Raw genomic sequence first — 26,795 nt, forward strand, 5'->3', positions numbered from 1 at the left:
ACTTGAGTGGAAGTAATATGGGGTACTCCCAAGCTGAGAGGGTAGAGAAATAGATATGCCTCTTTCCACTCCCTGTCCCCATCTGCCAGATGATTGCAGAGGACTCTGAGATCTTAGAGATACAGGGATGGAAAGAACCTGGGTTTCCGAATGACTGCGTGGGAGGGTCCTCACCTCCCAGGAATACCTGCATTGGATTGTTATGTGAATGAGGAAACAAATGTGCTAGTGTGAAGCCACTATAAGGTTCGGGGTTGTTTGATAGACCAGCAAGCATTACCCTAAAAATACTGTATCCAATTATCATGCCTAAGCTTAAAAATAAACCAGCTTTATTTTTGTTTTTAAATTTAACTTTTATTTTAAATTTAGGGGTACACGTGCAGCTTTGTTACACAGGTAAACTTGTGTCATGGGAGTTTGTTGTACAGATTATTTTTCATCACCTGGGTATTAAGCCTAGTACTCATTAGCTATTTTTCCTGGTCCTCTGTCTCCTCCAACCCTCTGTTCAGTGATAGGCCCCAGTGCATGTTGTTCCCCTCTGTGTGTCTGTGTGTTCTCATTTAGCTTCCACTTATAAGTGAGAGCATACGATATTTGGTTTTCTGTTCCTGCATTCATTTGCGAAGGATAATGGCCTCCAGCTCCATTCAGGTTCCTGCAAACGACATGATCTCTTTCTTTTTTATGGCTGCATAGTATTCCATGGTATATATGTACCACCTTCTCTTTATCCAGTCTACCACCAATGGGCGTTTAGGTTGATTCCATGTCTTTGCTATTGTGAATAGTGCTGCAATAAACATATGAGTGCATGTGTCGTTATGATAGAATAATTTATATTCCTTTGGGTATATACCCGGTAATGGGATTGCTGGGTTAAGTGGTATTTCTGTTTTTAAGTCTTTGAGGAAAGACTGTCTTCCACAATGGTTGAACTAATTTACACTCCCACAAACAGTTTATAAGCATTTCTTTTTCTCTGCAACCTCACTAACATCTGTTATTTTTAGACTTTTTAATAATAGCCATTCTGACTGATAAACCAGCTTTGTTAAGATATAATTCATATCCTGTAAGTGTATAATTCAATGATTTTTAGTATATTCACAGACTTGTGCAACCATCACTACTGTCTAATTCTGGAACATTTTAATCACTCCACGAAGAAACCCTACACCAATTAGAAGTCTCTCTGCATTTCCCCCCAACCCTCCCACCTCCAGGCAACCATTAATCTACTTTCTGTCTTGATAGATTTGCCTATTCTGAACATTTACTATAAATGGAATAATGCAATATATCTTTTCTGACTAGGTCCTTTCACTTGACACAATATTTTCAAGGCTTACCCTGTTATAATATGTATATGTATCAGTACTTCATTCCTTTTAATTGCTGAATAATAATTCATCTTATGGATATATCACATTGTAGTTGTCTTTCATTAGTTGATGACTCATGTCAAATTTTCATTCTCTTTGTTGTAGGCTCTTTAAAATATCCTAGCACCACACTGAAGAGGAGACCCTTTTATGTAGGGGCTGCATATTCAGTCTTGTGGGTTATATTTTACCTGAAAATTATGAACTTAAAATCACTCAGAAAGCTTGAAACTACTATCATAAATTGATGATACACAAAGTCCCTAAGAGTGAAAAAAACAAAAGGAAATGCATGTTTTCAAGCATTTGAATTCAAGACTTAAGGACAACATAATGCATTGCAGCTAAACAGTCTGGGAGCAACCTCCATAAGGACATATTTCGGGGAGGAACCCAAAGAACTAAACTGAATGTCAACACAAAGCAATTAGGTAGAAATTGGGTATTGCTGGGTCAGGAAAAAAAGTTCATTAAAGGAATCAAGTCTCAGTGTTTTTCTAAAGATAAATCCCAGCTATGCTAAAAATCATTAAATCTTAATGACAGAGTCCATTTGTTGGTGGTGTTTACAAGTGAAATATTAGCATATTTCTGTCACCTGGGAGTTTAGAACTGTGATTATCTTTCCATTTTAGGGAAGTCAAATCTCTGAGATTTACAGGATAGGAGAAAAACACTGCAAGGTAGAAAAATGGTCTTTCTGTATTTCTCTCTCTTTAGGTCATGAGGAGGACATGCACAGAGAAAGGATCCACTCTGCAGGCATTCATTTGACAGGAGATTATCATGCACCTCTTGTTTGTTGGACACTATGGTGGTTCTGGGAGTACAGAGACAGAGAGACATTGGTTTGATAATTACAACAGAGTGTAGTGAATCCTGTAAGCAAGTCATGGAAAAAGAAGCAGCTTGAAGAAAATGACTAATTCTGGCCAAGCTGTTTGTCCCAGTGGAAAATATTTCGTGCTATGACTTTAGGGATGAGTACATTTGTCACCTGAGAAGAAGGGAAAGGAAATTCTGGACAGTGGGAATGGGATTCACAAAGACTTGGAGTCATGAAAGGGCATATGTTGGGTTTAGGAAAAGGAACGTTATGCAAGGAAGAATCATGCGGAATGCAGAAATAGGTCAAAAACTAGTTTGGAGCCATTTTATAAAGGGACTTGAATGGCAAGCTTATGAGCTTAGATTGTGTTCTGTAGCCAGCAGAGAACTTGCAGATTATTTTTAAGAGTTACATGACTGAACAATTTTAAAAATTTTACTCTTAAAACAAACATGAAGGAAAGTAATATAAAAATTACCCTATGTACATCCAACACTCAATGATCAAGATGAATGATTTTAAAGCAAATCTCTCACTTCATGTCATTTCTAGATATGTACATATGAATTTGTTCTTATCCAACCACAATCAGTTTTCTAAGCTAACTAAATTAAAAATATTTTATTGGCATCATTTAATCAGGTGTTCATATGTCTCATATCTTTTTAATAGTATGTTTGTTCAAATTGGGACCCCAATCACTGTCTCATGTTGTACTAGGTTGTAATGATTCTTAGAGATCTTAATTAAGAGCACTTTCTCTTCCCTCCACCCTCTTAACGTTGACTTACTGGAGAAACCTGATGTAATGTCCTAGGACTATTTCATATACTCCATTTGTCTGTTTGCTTCCTTGTTGGTTTCATTTAACATTTTCTTCTACCTTTTCTGTTTCCTATAACTGGTAGTTTACTCTAAAAGGCCTAATCCAATTCAACTTTAGTTTGTTAAAGGCAGGAATACTTCCCAGGTGGTGCTGCCTACTTTATATTGCATCCCATTGGGAGGCACTTATCTCGTTGACCCACTCACAGTTACACTAAGACTTATCATCAGATTTATGTCCAAGAGGACGATTTTACAAATGCTGTATGAGATGTGGACTATGGTCAAGCTACTTTGGTAGCAGGGAGATCAGGAATTACAGTCTTACAGGGGAGATGAAGTGGATGTGACCTGAGACAGGAATAGCAAAGAAACAGAATGACAGACCCAAGCAATAATTCTCAAATTGAATTATTGGGAGACTGGAAATTTACTGCAAGTTTAAATGGAGGATGGAATCATGGTGGGTGAGCAAGTGATGAGGACAAAAAGACTAAGCTCCATGACAGTAGGGAACTACATATGTTTGGCTCAACACTAAATCCTTAGTGCTTAGCACAGTGTTTGGTATACAGTAGGCACTCAGTAAACATTTGCTAAATACATATATAATGAATGATTTGATGGATAGATGGCACTGAAATTTCTAAAATAGGAAACTATTGGATATCACACTATTAACAAAGATCAAATAGTTGGGAAGAGGATATGAAACTTCCTTCAAATTTAACTTACCTGCAAGATATTTGTCTATCGACTATTAGTGCCTCAGGAAAATGCTTAACATTGTAAAGTATTTTACACAGTTCACAGCCCAGGAATGTGCAGAAAGACCCAAATGAATCTGATTGTACTCTTTGGAATGCATACCTGGATTATAGCAATGGAAGAATCAACTTTGCTTTCCCTCTACACCCCCCTTCCAAACCGAACAGGGGAAGTTTCAAAAAGTTCCTAGGATGACAATGGCAGAATTTATGCATGCTGTCACTGATGGCATTTCACATAGTGAAATTAAGACCATTAAAAATAATAATAGAACAAAACCAAAAAATGTTTTATTGAAAAGATCAATAAAACCTATAAGCCTCTAGCCAGGCTAGCTAAGAAAAAAAGAGAGATGTCGTAAATTACTAATGTCAAAAATGAAAGAGAGGACATTACTACAGATTCTATGGACATTAAAAGGATAATTAAGGAACATGATAAACTTCTCTATGCCCACAATTTGATAACCTAGATCAAATGAACCAATTCCTTGAAAGGCACAATCTGTCAAACCTCACGTAAGAAGAAACAGACAATTTGAATAAGTCTATATCTATTATAGAAATTGAATCAGTAGTTGATAACTTTTAAAACAGAAAGCACCAGGCCTGGATGGATTCATTGATTAGTCTTACCAATATTTAGAAAAGAAATTTTTCTAATTTTCTATAATATTTTCCAAAAAATAGAAGAAGGGATATTTACTAACTCATTTATGAGGCCAAACCCAAAAACTTTGTAGGAAAAGAAAACTACAGACCAATATATCTCATGAACATAGATGTAAAAATTCTCAGTAAAGTATTAGCAAATCAAATCCAACAATGTATAAAAAAATTATATACCACAATCGAGTGGGAATTACACCAGGTTGGCAACGCTGGTTCAACATTTGAAATATGTTAAATAAATGTGAAACTAAAATAATCCATTACATCAACAGGCTAAAGAAGAAAAATCACATTCTTAAATCAATAGATGCAGAAAAAGCATCTGACAAAATCCAACACCTATTTCTGATTAAAAAAAAATCTCAGTAAACTAGGAATAGAGGAAAACCACCTCAATTTGATAAAGGCTATCTACAAAAAACCTACAGGTAACAAAGCATTACGCTTAATGGGGAGAAACTCAAAGCTTTTCTACTAGGATCAGAAAGAAAGCAAGGATGTTCTCTCTCACTACTCCCTTTCAACATTGCACCAAGGCCCTTGCTAATGCAATAAGACAAAAAAAGGAAATAAAAGAGATACACACTGAAAAGGAAGAAATAAAACTCTTTCTCTCTGGGTACCTCATTCTCAAGTTTCACCATTTGGAGACTGTAGCCTCAGGCTTGTATCCTTCCAGGTATAAACTCAGGAGAAGAGATCAAGTACCTCATCCCATACAATTCTCATAATTCATTCTTATTTAACCAGTTTGAATAATACCTGCATTCCTGAGCCAATTGCTGAGGTCTTTTTATTTTTTTCATAAGCATCATCATTTATTATTCTGATTGGCCAGGTCTGTGCCACATGCTCTGTGCTATATGGGGTAGCAGCTAGTTCCCAAGAGAAATTTTGGATACTATTACTAAAAAATGGTAAACACTCCCTCAATACCTAGTTTATTGAGAGTTATTAACATGAAGGGATGTTGAATTTTATCGAAGGCCTTTTCTGCATCTATTGAGATAATCATGTGGTTTTTGTCATTGGTTCTATTTATGTGATGGATTACATTTATTGATTTGCATATGTTGAACCAGCCTTGCATCCCAGGGATGAAGCCTGCTTGATCATGGTGGATATCTCACAATAATAAGAGCTATTTATGACAAACCAATAGCTGATATCATACTAAGTAGGCAAAAGCTGGAAGCATTCCCTTTGAAAACTGGCACAGGACAAGGACGTCCTCTCTCACCACTCCTATTCAACATAGTATTGGAAGTTCAAGCCAGGGCAATCAGGCAAGAGAAAGAAATAAAGTGTATTCGCATAGGAAGAAAATAAGTCAAATTGCCTCTGTTTGCAGATGACATGATTCTATGTTTAGAAAACCCCATCATCTCAGCCCAAAAACTCCTTAAGCTGGTAAGCAACTTCAGCAAAGTCTCAGGATACAAAACCAATGTGCAAAAATCACAAGCATTACTATACACCAACAATAGAAAAGCTGAGAGCCAAATCATGAATGAACTCCCATTCACAATGGCTAAAAAGAGAATAAAAAACCTAGGAATACAGGTAACAAGGGACATGAAGGACCTCTTCAGGGAGAACTACAAACCACTGCTCAAAGAAATGAGAGGACAAAAACAAACGGAAAAACATTCCATGCTCATGGATAGGAAGAATCAATATTGTGAAAATGGCCATACTACCCAAAGTAATTAATACATTCAATGCAATTCCCATCAAACTACCATTGACATTCTTCACAGAATTATGAAAAACTACTTTAGATTTCATTTGGAACCAAAAAAGAGCCCATATAGCCAAGACAATCCTAAGCAAAAAGAACAAAGCTGGAGGCATCATGCTACCTGACTTCAAACTATACTACAAGGCTGCAGTGACCAAAACAGCATGGTACTGGTACCAAAGCAGAACATGTAGACCAAGTGAACAGAACAGAGACCTCAGAAATAACACCACACATCTACAACCATCTGATCTTCGACAAACATGACAAAAACAAGCAATGGGGAAAGGATTCCCCATTTAATAAATGGTGTTGGGAAAACTGGCTAGCCATATGCAGAAAACTGAAACTGGACCCCTTCCTTACACCTTATACAAAAATTAACTCAAGATGGATTAAAAACTTAAATGTAAAACCTAAAACCATAAAAACCCTAGAAGAAAACTTAGGCAATATTATTCAGAACATAGGCATAGGCAAAGATTTCATGACAAAAATGCCAAAAGCCATTGCAACAAAAATGAAAATTGACAAATAGGACTTAATTAAACTAAAGATCTTCTGCACAGCAAAAGAAACTATCATCAGAGTGAACAGGCAACCTACAGAATGGGAGAACAGTTTTGCAATCTACCCATCTGACAAAGGTCTAATATTCAGAATCTATAAGGAACTTAAACAAATTTACAAGAAAAAAACAAACAACCCAATCAAAAAGTGGGCAAAGGATATGAACAGACACTTCTCAAAAGAAGACATTTATGCAGCCAACAAACATGAAAAAAAGCTCATCATCACTGGTCATTAGAGAAATGCAAATCAAAACCATAGTGAGATACCATCTCACACCAGTCAGAATGGTGATTATTAAAATGTCAAGAAACAATAGATGCTGGCGAGGCTGTGGAGAAATAGGAACATGGAACCAACCCAAATGCTCATCAATGATAGACTGGATAAAGAAAATGTGGTACATATACACCATGTTATACTATGCAACCATAAAAAAGAATGAGATCATGTCCTTTGCAGGGACGTGGATGAAGCTGAGAGCCATCATCCTCAGCAAACTAACACAGAAACAGAAAACAAAACACCACATGTTCACACTCGTAAGTGAAAGTTGAATGATGAGAACACATGGACACAGGGAGGGGAACATCACACACCGGGCCCTGTTAGGGGGTGGGGGGCAAGGGGAGGGAGAGCATTAGGACAAATACCTAATGCATGTGGGGCTTAAAACCTAGATGATGGGTTGATGGGTGCAGCAAATCACCATGGCACATGTACACCTGTGTAACAAAACTGCACTTTCTGCACATGTATCTCAGAACTTAAAGTAGAATAAATAAATAAAAAAGAGTAGATGCATCTGAGGAAGGCAAAAACAATAAAACATTCTATGTTTTATACTATATTTTCATAGCTATCATGTTTTCATTATTATCCCCACATGACAGATGAAAAACTAGACCCATCGAGTGGTATGGTTAGGACTGCAATTCAGGTCAACACACTCTTAAATGGTGTTATTCCATTGGACTAGATTCTGCTGCATACGAGGATTAATATTCATTACTCAAAAAGTGATAGAAAGAACTCATCCCACAGAAAAAGTGCATTCTTTTCTTGATGGATAAAATAAAAGGTTTTGGAGGCAAATATGTAAAAGTTACCCTTTCCAAATAATTAGTTGTTATACCTAATGTCTCTGAAACAAAAATTATGGATGGAATAAGAATCAGCACCTAAGAAAGCTGATGGCCTCTAGGGATCACTCTTGCTTATTATTCACATCGATCTTTAAAAGATCTTATAATGCAAATAGCAAATCAACTGACAGACTGTGTCGAGGTGGGTTGCTTACCACTAGGGAAACCACCCTGGTGTTCCTCTAAAAACAGGATTTACAGTTTCTAGTTGTTCCAACATATTCTAGCAGAATGATTAATTTCTCCCAATAAAAGTAAGACATTAAGTGAATATATCTTTCATTCAGTGTAATGGCTAGTTTGGGTTGAATCTAACTGAAGCCATAAGGATCTAAAATATTTTACTTGAAATAAAATTTACTATTAAATGGGCTGGCAAATGAGAATGAGATGACTGCTTACAATTTACACTACACTTGTTTTCAGTATTTCCTGCTCTCTGCTTTCTTCTGGAAATATAACATGGTAGCACTAATAATGTTTTTCTTGAAAACCTACACTTTATATTCTGCAAGAGTGAAGGCAATTATTATTGTACTCACTACCCAGTGCCAACACAGAGTCTAGCACAGGGAGGTGAACAAAAGTGTGTTGAATAAATGTGTAAGCAAATGATTTATTTAACTTAGAGGAGCGAGAGTCTTCTAGCTTTTGGATTCCACCATGACCAGCTTTTTCTGGAAATCTAAGCCCAAATTTCAGAAAGTCTTTTCTAATACAAACTCCAATTTTAGAAATCTCTCTCTCTTCAGAGGTACTTTCTGCCCATACCTCTCTCACTTGGAATTTTTTTACTGCCTCATCATTTTCATGTATAGCTCTATTGTCCCCAATTAATCTGTAAGTTTCTTGATGCCAGAAATCTTGGTTTATCCTTTTTATGCTCCTTACCCCTTAATACAACTCTAACGTAATTAAGTTTGAATTTCTACTCATTTCTGATAATGACGAGAGTTTTTGTAAAGACATCCCAAGAGTGACACGGTAAGATGTTTCAAACATAAAATAAATGAAAATCAGGCCATCAAAAATAAGAGCCCATGTAAATGAAAGAAAAGGGATAAATTATTTCAGAATGAGTTAGAGTATTATACTTGGGCAATAAATTTGGTTACAAGTGTTCTAGCACTAAACTGAAAAGGGAGACACCCAAATTACATTTCAGATGACAATGCATTGGCAGAAATGTTTTTCCCCTGACATGGAACTCAAGTAGAAATTTAGTGAGGGAATCACTGTAGCATAAAGCAAAGTGGCAGTGGAGTCAGGTGGTCCTGGTTTTAGGTCTACTGTCTGCCCCTTTCCAGACTGCATGACTTTGGGAAGGCACTTAAACTCTCCAGATCTCAGTTTTTCTTCATTTGGAAAATGAGGACTGATCATTATAAGCCCCACAGGGTTATTGTAAGAAGTGTTACTACTATGCTAGTTACATAACAAAAATACTCACTAATAGTATTGCATGCTTACTATACCCCAGACATGAAGTTGAGGACTCTAGGTGTAAAATCTCATTTCCCTCTAATTTCCTCCTTGGGAAGGAGGGGACTGAAGTAACTGCCCTAAAAGCCCACAGATAGCAGATTGTGTGATTCTTGGTGACCACTAGATCAAAGTTAATTTCTTTACCTTTGTGTGGACTGGTGAACTCCTCCTACCATTACATTTTTACAAAAAGAATAACAGATGCAGCATGATTTCCTGCTTGTATTGTCTGCTCAGGACTACAGGGCATCTTTGGGCTGTTTATGTGGACCAGTGTAAAGAGGAAATGGCAGATGACACAGGCATCCTAAGTATCTCAAGAATCACATGAAATATATATTTTTCCATGCCTGCTTTGCTTGTGTACATTTGTTTATACTGGTCAGGTCAAACCACAGCTTCCTCTGACTTGATGTCACTGAATTTTCCCTGGTTACTGGATACAGTAACATATTGCCTAACTTTGTCCAGTCACTTTCTGCTTCCAAGGAGATCTTAGTTCCAGATAAGGCATAAGTCATGAGAGCATTTTACCATATTAGTGAATTACAGAAGGGTCAATGGACTGAGCCTGAGGAGACCAGAGTGCAAGTCCAGGTATGCCACTCCTTAGCCATGGGACATAGGGAAGGTCATTCTGAAATCACCATTGATAGAGTGAGTCAGCTGAACTAGTTTAGTCGTTTCCAAATTGCTTCTTTAGAGATCTGTCTCAGAGACTATTACAGCAGGGTAAGGGGGAGATTAAGAGTTTTCAGCTCCTAACTTCAACCTAAGCCGCTCCAATTTTATCAGTTTTTGTTTATTGAATGTTGACTTTTATTTGGTTTAAGAAAGGGCTTCTGGCCTGTTGAACTATATGATTGCTAACAGTCTGGGTTTAATAATCTCTGGACACACATCTATTCATGACAGGACTGGCTGCCCTAGATAGGACCTCTGTGTTACAATTTGCCCCTAACAGTAAGGGATAGTAGCTTTCTAAGAGTTAAGGAAGAGACATTCATCTTTCTCTTTGCTAGCTTCTGAAAAGAAGTCAAGTATTTCAAATGATATTCTTTCTCTTCAACTACCACAGGAAGACATTGGTTAGAAGGGAGATCAGATGAACTGGGAAATTATTTACTGCTTCCAGCAAATTAGTTGGGTGGAGGGGGGTGGGGGAACAAACTCTTTCTCCCCTTTAGCACTGCTGGGAGGAAGTAAACAAAACATTCCATCCGATGTGATTCAGAATTTCCCAGCTGCTAAGCCAATCAGCCTGCTGGAGAACTCTAAATCACTAGCACTTTCCCAAAACATCTTCAAAGCACAGTCTTCCCTTGTGAAGAGACAGGAGCCGAGTGGACGGAGAGTCAGGGTCACAGTCAGGAGATCTGGTAGTTGTCTTTCTTCCCCTTCACCTTGGTGAACTCGGGCAAGTCACTCTCTTCTCTGGTCTTGGTGACCAAATCTGTTAAAGGAAGGCTCTGGACTAGATTTGTGTCTTGAAAGTTTCCTCTTGCTGCAACATGGCATGTTTCTCCAAATAACCCGGGAGTCAGCCAGATGGACAGCTCCAAGTCCTCTGGCCTTATGTAACACTTTGCAGTACTAAAGTAGAAGTACCTCCCGTGCCGGCCCTGAGACACACTGACACTCCCCTATTATTCCAAGATTTACTGGGTGGGTTATATTCCTCTTAGGCATCTCTTGTTCAGATTGTCTATTTATACCAAATTCTTGATATTGTGGTTTTCCTCTTGTAGCTGAGTTTTTTCTCTTTCTACTTCATACTAATGTTTCCAGTAATTCAGGACAATGCCCTTGCCTCCCTGTTTTTTTCTTCAATTTCTTATAAATACCACATGTAAGAGAGTGTGGGTAATAGATTTTAACAACAGCAACAATAAATAGGCAACAATAACAAAGGATTACATTACAGCAAGGCAGATAACATTTTAAACATTTCTATTCTTAAAAATCACAGGCCATTATTATCACAGAGAACCTTTCACCTGCCAAATTGCCTCGCCCTTCTGTGCATCACCTTGTTCCAGAACCTTGCTCATGCTCCTCCTTCCCGTGTCCCCTCCTGGGCAATTCCTAAATACTTAAAATTTTCCAGCTTCCTTTTGTAGAGCAATTCAACTTTTTCTTTCCACTTGATTTTCCTTGGCTCTGCCCAGGGGCAAGTTTTCCACATCTAAGAAGGCCCAAAGTATTTTTGCTAAAGAGAAAAACCAAAACAAATAAACAAATTGAGCAAGAAGTTTCGATCCTAAGCATATTCTGCCGCTGGTGGTAAAATACTTTGCCATCCCTCCTTGGTGAATGGAGGGAACCTACCCACTAGTCCTCTTTGTCTTTTCTCAGCTTGGTGCTTCCACTTCAGTCTCTATCCCAGTCTTTACTGTTCATATACTCCCTCTTTTGCATCCCCCAGAATTCTTCCCTGCTATGGTTTTAATCCCTTCTAAACTTCTATCAGATACAGAATTTCCCCCCTTTGCAGAGGAGAATTTTATCTCCCTGAAACCCTCATCTAGCAAATATTCTTCTTTTAAAATTTCCTCTAATATCTATTGCATTTGGAAAAATGAAATGAAAAATTAAAACTAGCTGTCGTGCAGAGTCTGGATTAGAAGTTGCCACTCTTCAAAACTGCAAAGGAAGGGACCGTGTCTACCCTGTCTGTCATACACTCTGGCACTCTGCTGGGTGCCTAGCATATAGGAGGTGCTCACTAATATATGTCAGTGAATGAAAGTCAGATTTTTTTTTTTTTTTTTTGGCTAAAAGAAACTCCCACAACTATTTAAACTGATACAGAAGAAATCTTCAATTTGGAAAGTCAGGAGCTGTTAGATGTATGACTACTACTATCTGTGACTCAAGATTTTATCAGGAATGGGCAACCAAAAGCAAAATGATGAAAACGGGAAGCAAACTTTAATCCTGGTGTATTTTAACTGGTCTTGTTTGTGGACTTTATTGTAACTTTTCTATAACACTGAATGTAGAAATGAGTACTAATAAAACATGTATCTGTTTCAGACATTGGCCTCCCCTTATAATATTTCATTTGAATAAAAGACCTCTGCTATCTAAAGCAGTAACAATGTCAGTTGAAGACTATGACATGGTAATACTTGAGGGGCAAGAGAGTCCAACAGGTGGGACCGAGTGTCTTCCTCATTTGTGCCATGAACATAGTATTTTACTTTGCATCCTACCACAAGCACCATGTTTTAGCAAGCTTCTATAAAGCAGGTACTGCTCATGAGACAATTAATGCCTTAATTCTGTTCAGTTCAATATGAGAGTGCTCTGTAGACTCTAATTTCGATCGAATACTTATTAGTACCCTTTTAAACATATCTCTTCATTTTCTCAAGTTCTGCTATGTTCTATGGATCACAATCTCTGACTTCCCACACACTTTCTAACATAGAGTAGATTTTTTACCATGCTTATTGACCAAACTGAGGGAAGGGAACAAGGGGTAGAGGAAAGATTGTGAACAAGTCATTTAACATCATAGTCTATGTACGCCCATATCAAAAGTAGCATAAAGTTAAGCATGCAAGAGTCAAGTTGACTGAGTTCCAGTCTCAATAATGCCACTACCAAACAAAGTGAATGTCACTGAGCAATTTAATTGATCTTTCTGTCCTTCAGTTTTGTCATCTGTAAAAGGAGAAAAATCATATTTCCGTGACTTGTTTTGAGGCTTCAATGAGACAATGCCTGTTTGGTAGCCAGAACAGTGTCTGGCACATAGTGGGTGCTCAATTAATGTTAGCTATTATGAGTTAATAATAGCTGCAATACTATCTAATCTTTCAGGGTTGTTTGGGGGATTAGAGAAAATATGTGTAAATACAGGTGCTACTTCAAGGAAGAAGGCATATAAAAATATAAATGTGTTAACACTTAAAACGGGCTTACTCTATGCTAAGTGCACTTTTCTTTATATGCACACGTAACATTCACAAAGGCCAAGAGAGGTAGATGCTATTCTTATCCTCATTTCACAGAAAAGGAAACCAAAGCATAAAGCTTAAGAACTTGCCTAAGGTCATACAGTTAGTGGCATAACTGAGATTTAACCCAGGTAGTTGGGCTTCAGAGTCTGTGTTTTTGTCCACCATGTTGTCCTGCTTTTTTTTTTAAAGTAACATTTATTAGTAAATGAGGAAAAAGTTTCACTCATTGCATCTCTTGTTATAGGAATTTATGTGAAGAAATAAATTCACTTAAAGCTCTTTTAAAAGTAGTTTTTGGCAGTTCACTGGGTCTCCCAGGAATCTTATTAAGAAACCTGGTTGTTTTTTAATTGCTTACAGTAAAATTTATCCATAATTGCTTACTGTAAAATTTATCTAGTGTCTAAACAGAGGAAACACATTGTAAAATGCTGGCAAAAATCAATCATGATATTTCAAGGACTGGATCAAGAAAGTGTTGGGCATCAGAGTTCCCTCTATTTGTTTAGGGATGAACTACAAGGATAGAGTGCGGAGCTAATGAGAGTGGGCCTGAAAAACATACAGTATTTCAATTAAGTCAAGCCAACAACAAAATCAACTGGGTACTTATTTCTGCCCTACATTGTAATTATGCATCAATGATTAGCTTCCCAGTAGAAAGCTGCGGTAAAGGTTATTTTTGCACAGTCAAACTAAACATTTAGAGGTCAGCTTCAGGGAGGAAAATTTCAATGACAGCAAAGAGAAGGGTTTGAGCCTCCAGACCTCTCTGCTGCAGGTCTGTGATGAGATGGTGTATTGCTCTTCTTGAAATAAAGCCTCTTTGCTGGGGAGTATATGTGAGTAGACACATACACGATATTGGTAATTTGCCAACTTAGTACCTATTCTCTCTCCCCTCAATTATGAGAAATTTCCTCTTTCCAACCTAATTTGGACTTATTTCAGATATTCATTCCTCTGCATATTTACATGTTTAAAGGGACATTGACCCCCTCCTCCCCGGCTCCAGCAAGTGGACTCTGATTATCTTCATTAAGCTAAGCCAATCCCAGTCATCCACCCGCCCTGGCTAAATAACTGGGTTGGAAACAGACCAGCAACATGAAGTGTGAGATGTTTGCTTGGGGCTTCTGGGAAATGTGTCTGGGTTCTAAACAGAGACACCAGAGACAGCTCCTTTCTGCCTCTGGACATTGTTTTATCTGAAAGTGATGTCTGTCACAGTCACAGCCATGTACTGAAGGCAGAGGATGGCAGAGTAGAGAAATGAAAGCCCAGGTCTTTGAAGACATTGCGGAGCCATGTACTCTGCTGCTCCTCAAGCTTGCTTTTGACTCCCTCTGCTCTTTCAGTTGTATAAAATAATAAATGTCCTCCTTGCCTAAGGCAGTTTGAGTTAGAGTTTTCTCTTCCTCGAAGCACTAAACATTCTAAGTCATAGCATTCATGCATGTGCTTATGTAGGCGTGTGTCGGTATTTGTATTTATAAGATAGGTTAAGCCAGGCTACTTACAGGAAAAGTAGGAGCTCCATGAGTCAGGATAAAACAGGAATTCAGTATCTGCCCTAATATCTGAAAAATGGCAAGCCTGTCAGCTTGCTACCCAAAGTATGAACCAATAGCATCAGCCCCCCCATAAGCCTGTTAGAAATTCAGAATCACAAACCCCACCCCTGACCTTCTTCATCAGCATATATATTGAACAAGATTGGTATATGTTTTCTGCACACACGAAATTTGAAGAAGCATTGTCCAAGGATGCTTGAGCCCTGGAAAGGAAGCAGGAGAAAGGGGTCCAGCAGTATGGGGTTCCTAAGGATCTCCTGAAGAGCTTTCAAGTTTGCTTAGCATCCTTCTCCTTTTCCTCATCCCCAGATGAAAGAAAGGGCCTGAAAGTTATTTACACCTGCTAGCCCCTCTCTGGGTTCCCTCCTCTTAAAATTTTTCTCTTTGATTCTTCGAAACCAAATCACAACTCCTGCATGGTAGGAGTCTAGAATTATTAATCTGGAACCCAAGTGACAAAGAATGTCTCTCTCTGATAAAATGGATGCTGTAGAAGGTTTTTGTTTTTTTTCTTCTAAAAAAAGAGAACTACACACCCACAAAATCAGACATTATTTGTGAATTCAACTTGAAGTGAGAAAAGACAAACTGAAGGCTAAGCTAACCCACAACTGCCCATCTAGCATAGTGAATATATTAGACTATATAATATAGTCTAATTCTGTGACTTGTTTTGAGGCTTCAATGAGATAATGCCTGTTTGGTAGCCAGAACAGTGTCTGGCACATAGTAGGTGCTCAATTAATGTTAGCTATTATTAATTAATGATATTTGCAATACACAACATAATCTTTCAGGGTTGTTTAGTATTATATACCTTCAGTATTATATACTATATAATATAATATATAGTCTAATATACTCACTGTGCTAGATGGGCAGTTGTGGGTTAGCTTAGTCTTCAGATTATGTAGCCAGGCAGGACTGGCTACAAAATCTGTGGGGCTTGGTGCAAAATGAAAATGCAGGGCTCCTTGTCAAAAATTATTACAAATTTTAAGAAAGTGACGGCAGAGTATTAAACCAAGTGTAGGGCCCCTCTAAGCATGGGCCCTTATGTCCAGATTGCAGACCCATGAAGCCAGCCCAACTCTCAGGGTGAAATGAGTGGGAGAGAGATGAATGCCATTGTCTCCAATTTTGGAAAACCTGGAATCAAGAGAAATTGTCATTGGAACAGGTCTATAACTGCTTCATGGTGAATAAGACTCTGTGATTAAAACCATTCATACTAAATATCAGTTATTCATTCATGCTTACCACATCGAAGGCATACTGATAGTTTCCTGGAAGCAAGTTTTTTAAAAAAGTGTTTCCCATTCCCCATCCTCACAGAGCCTCATGCTCCAGCAGGCAAACTGACATGCAAACAGGCCTACCATATAAGGCATCTGATTGTTGCAATGGAAGAATTCAATAAGTATTAAGTATTTAAAACTGAATCACAAATCCACAAAGTGTAAGTGTCTTCTATAGATTAGTACATTTCCACTTCTAACAAAAGTTAATTTCAGGTGTGGCACAATTCATAAATTAGGCCAAGAAGTAGACTGTTTTTGGTAACAATAGGTGAGTTTCTGGTTGGGACATTATTTTGCCTAATGGAAATTTTGTCTAGCCTGTGCTTACCTATTTCTCTCCACATGAAATCTGATCATTATTCCTCCTTTTCATTACCTACTCCTCCCTAAACATTTATCCCAATCCCATTGCCAGAGGTGTGCAGACCAAATGAAGTGACCCAGTTCCCTGATGTGTTTGGAGAATGCTTGGTATGTTCTGTCTGAGAGACCCAAACATGCGTAGGTGAGGATAGAGAAATCCGAATTTAAAGTCAAGCTCAAGTTAAAGGGAAAAAAATAGGCAGCTTACTTTAGACCTTCCAAAGCCCAGCAATACTGGGTAATTTTCACATTTTCAAGCACCAAATCCAATTAACCTTTTGCAGAAAATTCTGATTCAGGCTGCATTTGATTAGAGCACTTGATTTATTAGCAATGTCTGCTCTGACTGTGGAATGGGAAAATTCCAGAAGCCTTATGTCACAATCATTTGTACAAAAATCTAAAGCTATTTCACTGATTCAGAAATAGAGTTCACCCTTGACATTTGGACAAGAATCTCTAAATTATAATTACTACTCTAGAGAATAACAGACCTGTTGAGATGTGGATGCTGGGCACTCAGCTAGGTATATTCTCTGACTGACCCTCACCTAAACCTCTGCTTCCCTAAGTGGATGATTCATAGTCACATCTCAGGGCACCTACAAATTACTCCTTATTGTGATCCTAAAGTGCATTGTACAAATACAAAAAATCTGAATGTTAAACTTGTAAATATCAAGGTACTATTATAATTGTTGTTTGTCAAGCAAGAATTCAGAAAGCAATTTAACCAGGCTGACATTCTCTTAAATAACTGGCATTCACTGACCAAGAGCTAGGTTTTTCTAAGGGAAAAGCTTTCAAGTAGAGCAAAAATATTAAGGTTAAATAACCAACGGGGGGACAGTTTGAGATATTTTGTTTTACAGATCATTTTAGCCATGATTGGTTCACTCACCCTTTAAAGAATACTTTCTGATCTCCACGCTCATTTGAACAGGGTCCAGTTGGCATCAGAAGTAGGGCACCTTGCACAAATCATCCCGTGACTTGTAGGTGGGGGTGGGGGATTCTGGAGACTTGGTTTTTGAGGGTACCAGTGACACATATCCAAGGCCATGCTTTGCAAGAAAGCCGGGCGCACAGCCTGCCCTCCTCCAGCTCCATTGCAAGCCTGGAAGCAAGCCTGCACACGCTTTTGTGAATTTGAACCTACATCAAGTTGAGCCAACTCAATCAGTGGGGAAATACAAATGCCCACTTCATTTTCATTCAGTTGATCAGAGGCTTGCAGTGAAGAGCTGCCTAGGACAGCTTGCCAGAGAAGCTCCAGGAAGTAGGGCTTCCTTAAAGAAGGCACATCCTGCCGTTAGCCTTGTGGCATTTCAGAGGGCCCGAGAATTCAAAGGAAAAAAGGAGAGCTCCAGTTAGGGTGAAGTTGTTATCACCGAGGGCCAAAACACAAGAGCAGACCTATTTATAAGCAGCCAGGAGAGCATCTTATCGGGGATTATGAATAAGCAAGAGCTGAACCTAAAGAGCTGTCCATTCCTAATAAGATGATTATATTACGCTCCATTGACCAGAGAGGCTGACTTAGGAGCTATTTTTGTTTGTTTGTTTGTTTGTTTTAGTCTTGGCATTACTCTGGTGAGATACTCAATATTTTCCTGTGTTTTGCAGTGATGTGAGAGGTAGCATAGTATAATGCTAATGATTGCTCATCTGTAGCCAGAATCGCTGGGTTCAAATCCTGGCTTAACCATGTTCTAGTGTTCTTAACTTAAGCAAGTTACTTAACCTCTCTGAATCTCAGTTTTCACATCAATAAATTGGGGATAATTTAGCACTTACCTCACACTGTTGTAAGTTTAATGGGAACAGTATGGATAACGCACTTGGAACTGGGCCTGATACATAGGTAGTGCTTTTTTCTCCTCTACCCTGTAAGAGATATGGCCAGAGCTAGGATTCATCCAGTTCAACACCTTCTTACAGTTTCATTGATTTTGGTCTTCCTTAAATGGATGAAAACAAAGCAATTCCCTGAAACTACAAGACCACACAGCTGCTAAATCGATGCCATTGGGGTTTAGAAAATTCTGACATGAATTGGGCTGAATTAGTAGGGAAACCTTTGTGGAAGGGAGTCATTTGTTAATTCAATCAATATTTACTAAGCTCTTATTATGAGCCTGGAATTGTATTAGTGCTTGGGATACATCCCTCTTGATGAACAAGAGGGACAGGGCTCTTTTCTGTACTTGGGCTGGGCCATGAAAGATTTGGAAGAATTAGATGAACAGAGTTGCAGAAAACAGCCCTGGTAAAGGTTCAGATATAAGATACAGATGGTGGACATGGGAGAACAGAAAATATATTTTGGGTAGGTTCTGTTTATTGAAACCCAGAGAACTTGATAACACAAGTGATGGAGAAGGAAAAATGGAGGTTTCAGATGTGAGCAAGAAGTGAGTACTATGTATATGAGGAGGGCACACATGAAGGACTAGGAGGGAAGTTGGGTAGAGCCTGGGAATATGTGCAGCTTGAAATCTATTTCAGGATTCCGGGAGTAGCATAATGTTCAGATTTACAGTGGTGGTGACAGAAACAGGGAAGAAAAATACAGAGAGGCATTCTGAATAGATCACTGATAGTACTTGGTGACTGAACTTAAGAGATAAAGGAGAAAGAAGAATGAAAGATGATTTAATGTTCTCCTAACCAGTTGAGATGATTTAAGCATTAACCTGGCTCCAGACAGAGAATCTCTAAGGTTACTCAGTTTAAAGATAATCACTTTTATAGATGCATTGTATAGATGAGTGCCTTAATCAAAACAATATGTTAAAAATCGGTAGCAAAGTGGAATGGTATTTCCAATTTATGACTCTTTCTATTACAGGTTGAGTATTCCTTATCCAAAATGCTTGGGACCCAGAAGTGTTTTAGATTCTGAATTTTTTCTGATTTTTGAATATTTGCATATGCCTTAGGAGGTATCTTGGGGATGAGACCCGAGTCTAAACACAAAATCCATTTATGTTTTATATACATACCTTATAAACATAGCCTGAAGGTAATTTTGTACACGATTTTAAATAATTTTGTCCATGAAACAAAGTTTTGATTGCATTTTGACTGTGGCCTATCATATGAGGTTAGGTGTGGACTTTTCCACTTATAGCATCATGTTACTGCTCAAAAATTTTCACATTTTAAGGCATTTTGGATTTCAGATTTTCTAGGATTAGGGATGCTCAACGTGTTATACCAAGGGAAAGGTCACAGTAGCATGGATAACATATAGGCAGACTCAAAATTGCGTTATTTGCATTGGCTAAGGACCTTTTTCTGTCTGAACCTTAGAGAAAGCATCTAATCTCAAAAGATTGTAAAAAGCAAAGAAAAAGATTTTTAACTCAGTAGAGCTCAATGGTTGTTGGGTTCCTTCCTGTCTGTACTTGACCCCAACCTCATTTAGACTTGGTGGAGCATCTTGTTCTGAAATTGTATTGACTTGTGGGTGAAGGAAACACACATTAAGCAACTACCAGAAGAGAATTCTTGGAGCTGTATTAGATTCCTTAGAGGATTTGCTCAGTGGTAATGGAACAAAGTATGTTTGGTTGGTACAGAAGACAGGATAATGTAAGCTGTAATGTGATTCAGTGAAAGAGTCACAGATGACTGCCGCATAAACCAAGCAGCAGCGAGTAAATGAGGCCTGTCCAGACACATCCTGCTGGACACTCAGAAAGTGACCACTGGCAACAGTGTTTCTAAACTTGGATGCCAACCCAAGAGTGCCAGAATGTCAGAGCTGGAAGGAAACTCCAACATCATTGTGACAAACCTATCATTTTACAGATGAAGTCACTGAGGCCAGGAGAGGGTAGTGTAGGAAGAAGGATGCATAGCAAAGTGAAGGGAGCAGCACTATGAGGTGATGAAGAGCATAGGTATTGAAATCCTGTAGCTCTTAATCAAATTATTTCACTTTCCTTGGACTCATTTTTTTTTTTTTTTTTTGACTGGAGTCTTGCTCTGTCGCCCAGGCTGGAGTGCAGTGGTGCGATCTTGGCTCACTGCAACCTCCACCTCCCAAGTTCAAGCAATTCTCCTACCTCAGCCTCCCAAGTAGCTGGGACTACAGGTGCCCACCACCACACCTGGCAAATTTTTGTATTTTTAGTAGAGGTGGGGTTTCACCATGTTAGCCAGGTTGGTCTCAAACTTCTGACCTCAAATGATCCACCCACCTTGGCCTCCCAAAGTGCTGGGATTATAGGTGTGAACTACCACATCCAGCCGTTGGCCTCATTTTTGATGACTTTATTTTTAAAATGAAAAAAAAAATGCCATCTGTAACAAGAGGCAGTGAGCATAAATTAAATGCTTCATGAAAAGTTTCGTATGCAGCTGGCTTTGAGGGTCATTTTGAATTCTTCTTTACTGTCTCTGTTCCCCGCATGCACATAAAGTTATCATCTATTCCCCAGTGCCTGACTGTTGTGGTGCAAATGAACAGGAAGCCACCATTCTCCCAGCTTTCTGCCTACCCGCTGAAGACTGCAAGACTCAGGTCAACCGTGACCCAAACATGGAGCTGTCGTCCCAGCATTGTGAATAAGGGCAGCTGGGAGTTGGAGAGATGGGAAGTGCAAGAGTTAAGAGAAAAACAAAACTTGGCTGATGTGTTGGTCTCTGAGGTCCCAGTGGCAGTCAGCCAACTCACAGCTGTGGCCAAGGGGAGCTTGAAAATTAGGGAATGAGAAGCACCTTAAAGGGAAAACTTATCTGCTTTTTCTTCCTGAAGGAAGGGTTTTCCATATAGTGGTTGAAGTCATTTTCTCTCTCACCCAAATAATGGGATTTCCTGATGTAAATTACCTCTTATCAGTGAAATGTAAACAAAAAAAAGAAGATTAATTAGGTGAGCAATTATTATATGGCAACCACTAAGCTATGTACTTTACATATGTTAATTTGTTTATTCCTCAAAATAACTTCATAAGATAGGTATTGATTTCAAAGCTGAGAAAACAGAAAGTAGAGGCACAGGGAAAAGAAGTAAATTAGCCAAAATAGTGGAGTAGTAAGTGAAATTGGGTTAAGATGTAAAGTCAAGCAGCCTAGCTCAAAAGGCTGCTGTCTTATCGATGCTTTGCTGCTACATAAACTTGCTTGTGTGAGGGAAGAACGAAAGCGGAGACCACAGAACAGGAGGAACACAGGAAGCAGCAGCAGCACTATGCCAACCAGGTAAGAGAGCAGAAGAAAAGAGGGAGCAGTGTGATGGCGCAAATGAGCACACAGTGCAGAAAAGAAAGGTGAGGTGGAAGCACCAAGGGTAGCAGAGCCCCAGAAATTGTGTTGTTAAATGAATTTTCTGAAGTCTGTAAAGACTCTTTAAGATACATAGCCAATAGCCAACAAAGTGGGCACGTCCAAGAACTCAGAGGAGGTGATGAGAAGTGATCAAGCGGCTCCGCATGAAGTCTCCGCTCATGACAAGGGACAAGAACCTCTCCAACTCAGCTTTCCTAACAAGCCCATCATGACGTCTGGTGGTAAACGCAGTGATTCAGAGATCACACCAGCTAGGACCCGGTGGTCCCATCCAGCTCTGCTACTCCCTAGCTGTGCATGTGATCTTGAGCCTCAGTTTCTTCATCTATCAAATGGGATTAAGACTACTCCTCATAGAGGTATGGTGAGAGATAGGTGATCCACCATTTATACAGTCCCTCAGAGCCTGGTACACTGATAAGTTGTGCAGAATAATTAATAATGAATATTATTACTACTAACCTTGGGTCATCTTCTATGAGTTAATTTCATCTCAGAATCTACAATCTTGGACTTTTGCACACATTGGAGGCAGGTGCCTTATATATGGCGTTCATCTATGCAATTGTTTTTCATGCTCTGACTAAAGAACTTATGATGATAACAAGAAACACAACCTGCAAGTAAAAAGGCAACACCTAAGGGCAGTATTTGTACTTGCTGCAGAGTAAACAGCATAAATACTCAATTTCAGGTCTATAAATAAACTTGAAGAGGATTGTCATGTTTTTACATATTTCTTAAATGTATGTCTTATTACAGTTATTGAGAGTTGAGCATCCGTTAAGAATACTAAAATCAAAAGAAGTGTTAAGCCTTAACTACAATGAAAGTATTAATATAAATTTGGGAACTATAATCTTTTCCAAACCACAAAGTCAGAATGACTATATTTTTCATATTAAACAAAAGTCAACTGATGATTGAATTGCCTTTGAAATGCTAAAAAATTTAAATTTTATTACAACTGAAAGTAGGAGATGTGCCCAATAGATTGTTAAGCAAAAGGTGGAAATAGATATTGCATTCTAACATAGGAGAATTGCTTTAAGTGCTGAAAACGGCATTGCAAATTTCTCTGAAACATCCAACATCATTCATTAAAGTTTGCTTTATCATACAATGCCACAGAAAACTACAAAGTAAAATATGAGAAACTACAAACCAATCTGATTTAAAATAACCAGAACAAAGACATCCTTAATAATAGTTTAATTACCTCTATCATCATTTGCTGATGTACCATTGATAAGGTGAGTTATAAACTCTCTGAGCCTGAGTTTTCTCATCTATGTAATAAGGACAGTAGGTAAGCATGCTATAATAATCTTAGTTATTATCACTGTCAATTGCTGTGGTGCAGAGAATGCCATTGTTCTGCCCCTATATGGGAATATAGTAAGTTTAAATTCTCAAAGGTAAAAATTAAGAGACAATATTTCTTAGTGTTTCACAATATAGTTTGAGAATCAGATCAGTGTTCAAGTCTATGGTCATACTACCTTGAACATGCCTGATCTCGTCAGATGAGTTCAAGTCCTAAATATTTGGGCCAGTCATAAACTCTCTGAACCTCAGTTTTCTCATCTGTGTAATAGAAATAATTATCGTAGTATCAACCTTATGAAATTGTTATGAATATTAAATGAGATAAATGTTTATAGATACTTTAGGAACAATTTCTGGCATGTTGCAGGAGCTCAAGAAATGATAGCTATTTTTATGTTAATAAATCTGAACATGACTTGAATATTCCCTCCTCTTGGGGGAGGGGCAGTGGTAATAGCTGTATCTACTTGTTAAGAGAAATTATGGAACACTTCTTGGATAATGTTATTCTCAGTCTTTTTTTTATTATGCAATATCCAGAGATCTAGGGCTGTTCTGGGGCAGCTGTGTTTTGGTAAGTTACAGGGCAACTATCTTTTGGTGAGGTCTAATTAGAGAATGGGAAGAAAAGGAAAGGAAAACTAAAGCCAGTTAGGAGAAACTTTAGTAGAAGAGGTGATTCAGGGCTATTGGCTATTAAGAGCTCTGCCTCTCACCAATCTGCTAGGAAAATCAAGGGTTCACCATACATAGGTGTATGTAACACATATGCACTGACAATATAAAAAATACAAAATAAACCATAATTCACAGCCTTTGGTGTGGAGAAACGATGAAGTCTGAAGATTAGATTTATGGCCTAGGACCTAGACCAGTGGTGAACAAGAAAGACTTTCTCAAGAATAATGAGAAGGAATATCCCTCAGTCTCATAATTCAGCCAGAGCAGGTGCTTATAGAGCAGAGTGGGTATAGCAATGGTCTCTTCAAAAGAACTCAAAGATACTGGGAGGGACTCTTCTTTTCTTTTGGAAAATTCCCTAAAAGATTCCTGCTTCCTTCTGGAACAACAGAGCAACAGGGCAGTTGTGATGTTGGGTTTAGATGACACTTATTTAGGAGATGGAGCCATAAGATCAGAGGTCTTCTAAGGATTCTGGGGAGTCAATGTATGGATGGAAACCAAAATATGAGTGTGTAGCCCCAGAAACTGCTCAGATACCTGGTCAGAAACTAGGCAAGCTGTCAGGGGTCGGGAAGCACAGATATAGAGCACATCAAGGCAAGTGACCAAGAATATTGTAAAAAGACATTTTGGTATCATCTTGTAGCAAGTTCTGGGGAAGTTCACTGAATCAAGGATATGCACAAGCATGGGGGTGCTGATAATATTAACAATGCCAGTGGCAGTGATAATAATAAGGATAACATGAGCAATTGAATGTAAAAGTAACAGGAAATACGTTTGACTCTACACACACATAGTGTCATTTAATGCTTGCCACTTTGACTTACTCTCACCTTACCAGGTTAGGTCCTTATTTAAAAAGCTCTTTGAGAATCCCATTCAATGCTTCTTTCACATAACTTTGCTCACTTATAATCATTTAGTTATCTGTGTTATTTTAATGTCATTGTCACTAAACTGTAAGCTTCACAATGTCTGTTTCATGAGGTTTGCTCACTATGTACGTCTAGTACCTAGCACAATATTTGAAACCTCAATAAATAGTTGCTGACAAGCTTGTAATTTGTGATAGCTTAAAAAGGAAAAAAGAAAAAGAGAGAGGAAGCAAGGAAGACAGGAGGAAGGGAGGGAAGGAAGGAAGGAAGGAAGGAAGGAAGGAAGGAAGGGAGGAAGGCAGGCAGGCAGGCAGGCAGGCAGGCAGGCAGAAGGAGCTTAAGCTCAGGCTTGCCCAGGGGTGCACAGCCAGCAAGTCTCAGAGTTTGGATCTGAACCCAAGTATTTTTTAACTTCCAAGCCTGTGCATTTAGCTGCTATACTATATAAGAAATTATAAAAGAAAACCAGAGGCCTGTTCCTGTCCCAAAGGAAACTAGACCAGGAACAATTCCCACCTACAGGAAGCCTTGCATATATTTTCCTCTTGGGTAAAAATGCAATTTAGGGCATAGTAAGTTTTGGCACCTGCAGGTAGGAAGAGAGGGCTAGGAATTGGAGACGTGCGCAGGTGAATCTAGTCAAGGTGAACAGTAGTTATCTCAGTAGATGACATTCAGAGAGGACACAAAATGTTTTAATGGAAACATTTGGAGAGAAAAATGAAACATGGAGAGGTCAACCTCTGTCAACAGTAAGATCTCTTAAGTATTTCTATCTTTCTGATCTGGCCTAGAGAGAAAAAGCCTCAGTGATGAAATGATGAAAGCCCCCCTAATAAACAAACTGATTCAGTATCAGAACGGCTATCAAATAATTGAAGTGCTTCAAAGTCATTTAAAAATAAGTACATAAAAAAGTGCATGATACCCTTGGGTCTCTAATATCTTCATTTTTTTCAGCTGTCAGCATGTCTCTGAAAAAGCCTAATGCCAGAACCGTTTGGGTTAGAAAGAGTTTATTCAATAGCTAAATTAAACCTTCACTTTGAGCCTACAGACCTCAATAGTGATGGTGCTAATGAGTGGCTTGGGGGAGGGCACCACCATCCCTTCCAATCTCCATCAGCTTTCCCACAAATAAACATAAAATTTAAATAAAATCAGAATATTTATTACTCAAACACAGATTCAAGACAATCCCTCCTCCCCCTCCTCAAAAAAAAAAATAAAAAATGAAAAAAGCTAGAATGCCATCTGTAGCTACTAAAGTCCATCCGACAACCCAAGTGATTGTCTAAAGATGCAAGCAAAAGCATGACCTTCTCCTTCACCCTCTCCAGTGGCTTTCCATTGCTTCAGAATCCATTCCAGATCCACCTCCATTGCTCACAAAGCCCTGCCTGATGTGAATCTCCTGTTCTTCTCTCCTGCCTCTGTTCCCTTCTTCACTGGTCTCTGGCCATGCTGGCTTCCCTCTTGTCCTTGAGTTCACCAAGGCCCAGGCACTTCACCCTGCTGTTTTCACTCCTGAAATGCTGTTCCAGAGCTTCATGGGTCACAAGGTATAGGGGTCTCAGTTCAAGTGCCCCTTCTCAGAAAAACCTTCCCTTACCACGTAAAGTAGCCTTCACCACCACCCCTCCCATTCTCCACCATGTGATTCTATTTTGCCTCTTTCACTGATTTTACCGTAATCTGAGATGATCTTGTTCATTCATTTGGTTTGTTAATCTTGTGTCCTCATACTTGAACTCAGGCTCCATGACAGCAAGGTCTCCATGTATCTTGCTCGCCTGTGTCTCACACCTAGATCCCTGCCTAGCTCATCACCTTGCACTGTCACTACAACACTTCCTATGTGTCTTAGTCAAAATTTGAAAATTTGATCAAGAGTGCGACGAGCTCTGTTCTTCATTGTGCCAACTTGAACTGGGTTGCCATGAAGACAGAAGATTGCAGGAAACTCAAGAGAAGAAAT

At 38.7% G+C, this 26,795-nt stretch overlaps 1 protein-coding gene and 2 long non-coding RNA genes across 16 annotated transcripts in view; 2 read left to right on the forward strand and 1 right to left on the reverse strand.

Annotated features, from left to right (window-relative positions):
• The window catches only part of LOC129034315 (uncharacterized), a 109,779-nt gene extending 106,926 nt beyond the window's left edge, over window positions 1–2,853 (forward strand). Inside the window, exon 4 of the long non-coding RNA XR_008501824.2 lies at window positions 2,109–2,853. This is a non-coding gene — a long non-coding RNA (uncharacterized LOC129034315). The remainder of the gene's footprint in view (window positions 1–2,108) is intronic.
• SGIP1 (SH3GL interacting endocytic adaptor 1) overlaps window positions 1–26,795 on the reverse strand; it is a 214,751-nt gene that overhangs the window by 174,040 nt on the left and 13,916 nt on the right. The window lies entirely within an intron of this gene.
• Window positions 9,946–22,648, forward strand: LOC134738549 (uncharacterized). The gene is made up of 2 exons (XR_010124321.1): window positions 9,946–10,019; window positions 21,077–22,648. It is a non-coding gene; the product is annotated as an uncharacterized LOC134738549 (long non-coding RNA).

Source organism: Pongo pygmaeus, chromosome 1 (genome assembly GCF_028885625.2).
Source record: "Pongo pygmaeus isolate AG05252 chromosome 1, NHGRI_mPonPyg2-v2.0_pri, whole genome shotgun sequence".
NCBI classification, from domain to species: Eukaryota; Metazoa; Chordata; class Mammalia; order Primates; family Hominidae; genus Pongo; species Pongo pygmaeus.